The 3,609-nt window shown below is 50.2% G+C and overlaps 1 pseudogene; it reads right to left on the bottom strand.

Annotated features, from left to right (window-relative positions):
• Window positions 1–867: 867 nt before the first annotated feature.
• On the bottom strand, window positions 868–2,897 carry LOC119300213 (annotated as a pseudogene).
• Window positions 2,898–3,609: the final 712 nt, after the last annotated feature.

A 3,609-nucleotide genomic window follows, 5' to 3' on the forward strand; every position in this document is an offset into this window, starting at 1 on the left:
CATAAAGAATTTTCTTACATGGTATAATTAAAATTTAACAAAGATAAAGTTTCCATGGATATAAATTACAATTGCATAATAATTCACACCATAGACCATACTACTATTTACCAACAATACGACGCGGTTAATTATTATAGATAAATAAAAGAATAAAATTAGACCCATCAAAACTATATTACGGTACTTTTGGTTAAGAAACTAAATATGTACAATTAATTTAAATAAGTATAAAAACTTAGCATAAAATAATTAATGTATTTGCCCAAGGTCCCCACGAGCTCTTGACAAACATGAAACAACTCATCTGTACCCTCCAGTGCGGTGAGATTGGGGGTGTCGTTCACGCTATGTCCGAACAGAGATTTCATGGCACGATATGCGAATTACTTCAGACATGCCATGCCGACCACCAACGCTCCTCCTACCCCAACCTTGCATCCCCCCCTCCTCCTTCATTCCAGCAGGGTGATCCCAAAACAGAGTTCTGCAACCACTGGGCAGTGGGAGATGCTGCTTTGAGGGGTAGTGCAACTTTGCACACGGTGAAGCGGAGATGAACCATGTTGACTGACTAGCGAATTACAAGACTGTCGGTATGGCCCTATGTGGCCCTCTGGTCGCCGATGCCATTTCAAGCACTAGAGAGGTCACACAAGTACTTTTGGTCTATTTGTTCTTTTAGCATTGTGATAGATGTTTGTTTCGCCTGCTTCTTTGTGTTTTATTTCCTTTCTCTTAGAAGTTGTTGTCCAAAATAATCAGTGGAAAGTTGAGCCAGATCATTAAATACATCTCAAAACCTTCACATACTCAGGTTCATCCAACACATTCATGGTTCCAAAATATCAAAATTGCATCCACCATCTACTTCTTCCCGATGTAAAGAATGCTTAAAGTGCTTAACAAACAAAACATCGCTCGAACACAAGGGACCATGATGATAAGCCAAACAACATAGTTCATCCTCTTGTTGAGCTAGTTGATGTAGTTCTCATGGTTGCCCGAGTCACCATCCTCAATGTAGTGGTTCCTCTTCCTCTTGAGGCCCCCCAGCGGCACCTTCAGCTTGAGTTGCCAGAGGAACTTGTTCGCCTCCTTCAAGTGCAGGCTGACCAACGGTCAAGATCTTCGTGGACAAGGTCCCTTAAAGAAGATCGTGTTGAGCTTTCCAACACCTTGATTAGACCAACAAAATGGTTACAATATCATATACCAGAGTTGAGTTTGGAAATACAAAGTAAAGAGATCAAATGAGGGCAATCAACTGCTAACCTCCTCGATGACTTTGTTGTTAGTCAGAGTAATCCTTTGCTTGTCTTGACATAAACCTCTCTTGTACATTGACTCCCCTAACACTCCTTAGTTTTGGCTAGCTACAAACGTAATGATTTTATACAATTAGGTACAAATGGAACATCACATGAGAATCTTGCAATACCCAATACAGCTTTGACTAGTTATCCTCATGATGCAGAAAATCTCATGGCCTATAATTTGCTTCACAACTAATTCAGCTTAAGAAATGCATGGCATGATTACGTTTCAGACCACTCTTTTCACAAAGTGTTCACCCCCTAGGATTCAAGAAAGGCTAGAGACATATTTAGTCAAAGTTATGACAAAAATGATATTATAGGCACTATACATTTGTTTAGCCAAGAGGCCATGACAGCAATAATGTAATCATTACACCTTGAAGGCGTACCAGTACCTATACAGAACCAAAATGTGGACGTACAACATACCCATATGAAACATATGGCTCGACCCTGCGTAGCATGTTGATGGTGGCTTTGTTGACCTCTAGCTTGAGGAACACTCCATTGAAGATCTGTGAAAGTAAACTATTGGGACAATGAACCAAAGTACTCTCTCGGTTTTATAATTCTTGTCGTGATTTTAGTTCAATGAAGCAAAGTAAACCATTCTATTTTGTTGTTTTGTAGGTTTCTGAGCATGAATATGAGGAGGAGGAAGAGGATAAACTATTGCACCCAGAAAGTGCTGTAGCTAGCATACGAGTTCTTTTAATGGTGAGAACGAGCGACTTGTATGCCTAATCACCGGTCGCTCGCCTCGTGCTCCAGCACGTCAAAAAGTCATCGACTCTGCCGGAGCCAGAGAAAGACGAAGTCCAGCCAGGGCTCGAATCGGCTGAGAAGACCGGTAATTAGATCGATTCCATTCGTTTAATTTTCAAGCGCAGTGGTGACTAAGTTGTAGTAAATCCTTTGAGTTATATCCGTTACACCATGCACATTTAACACGTGGATAGGAGGTGCCGCTGACGCGTGCAAATACATGCGGCAGCTCGTGCGTCCTCGAATGCATTATCCTACGACGCGTTTACCACCGAACGCTGCCACATCGCTGACCATGCCCATTGTGTTGTCGGGATCACTACACCGCCAATGATGCCACGTGGTGTCTCGCTGCCGGTCGCCTCCTCCAGCCTTCCCCTCCCTCTCCACCGCCCAAGGGCGTGGCCGAGCGAAGCCCCACCGGCGACGGCGGTGGGGCGTCCTCTTCCCCTCGCGCGATGGGGCGGCGCAGGCTGGCCTCTTCGGGCCTGGGCGCGGCTAGCGAGCGTGGGTGATGCAGCGGCATGGAGGACTTCGTGATGGTGGCGACCCGGGGCGGCGGCCCAAGAAGGTGTTTGCAGGTGAAGTCTAGGCCTCTCGCAGCGGCATGGCCTGGCGATGTCCTTGTCCATGGCGGATCTGCGCCGGCGATCTGATGACTTTGGCTCCGTATTGGATCGGATCAGCGACGATGACGAGCGCGCGGGATTCCTCTCGGCGGCTCTCGCGGTTTGGCGAGGTGGGGTGGCGGCTCACCTCCCAGGCTCCAGTGATGGCGCACGCAGACAGTGACCGGTGTGCCAGGGATCCCATGGTGGCAGTGCCGTTGTGTATGGCCACCAGATTTGGGTGGCCAGATCTGTGAAGGCGGTCTGGACGGTGCACATGTTGTCGGTTGGATGCTTATGGGACAGATCCAGGTGAAAACCTGGTATCCGGCCGGTGGCCGGAGCTGGTGATGGTGAGCCCTCGACGTTGTTTCCTTCTTGAAGGCATCATCAAGGTGAAGCTCCCAACTCCTTTCGCTACCTCCGGGGAAAACCAAAGATCAGTCGATTGGATAACGACGACGCACTTGTGTCGTTCCCTCCTTGAGGGTGTCATTCTTGGAGGTGTGGAAGTGTACCAACAAGTCTCCTCCCTCCCGTGGCGCTCCCGCGAGCGCCCCGGGGGAACCCTAGCCTCCCTCCTCCACACCCCTCCTCCCGCAGCCTTCCCCCTTGTCGCCGCCCAGCAAGGCCGCCGGGCGAAGCCTGGCCGGCTCGGGCGGCGACGGGGCCTCCTTCTCCCCTCCCCACGGGGTCCACGGCCGGCGTGGGGCAGCAGCTCATCGGGGGGCGCTGACCTACGGCGGGGGCAGCGGCGCGGCGGTGCGGCTCCAGGGTAGCGGCGTGATGGCCTGGTGACGGAGCGACGGTGACTGGGCGCGCGTCTGAGGCGCGGCGACCGCGGCAAGGCCGGATCTGGTGGTGGCGGGCCAGCGCGCCTCCTACCAGATCCCCCCAGATTTGGTCTCGGCTGGCGG

This window comes from Triticum dicoccoides, chromosome 5A (genome assembly GCF_002162155.2).
Source record: "Triticum dicoccoides isolate Atlit2015 ecotype Zavitan chromosome 5A, WEW_v2.0, whole genome shotgun sequence".
NCBI lineage: Eukaryota > Viridiplantae > Streptophyta > Magnoliopsida > Poales > Poaceae > Triticum > Triticum dicoccoides.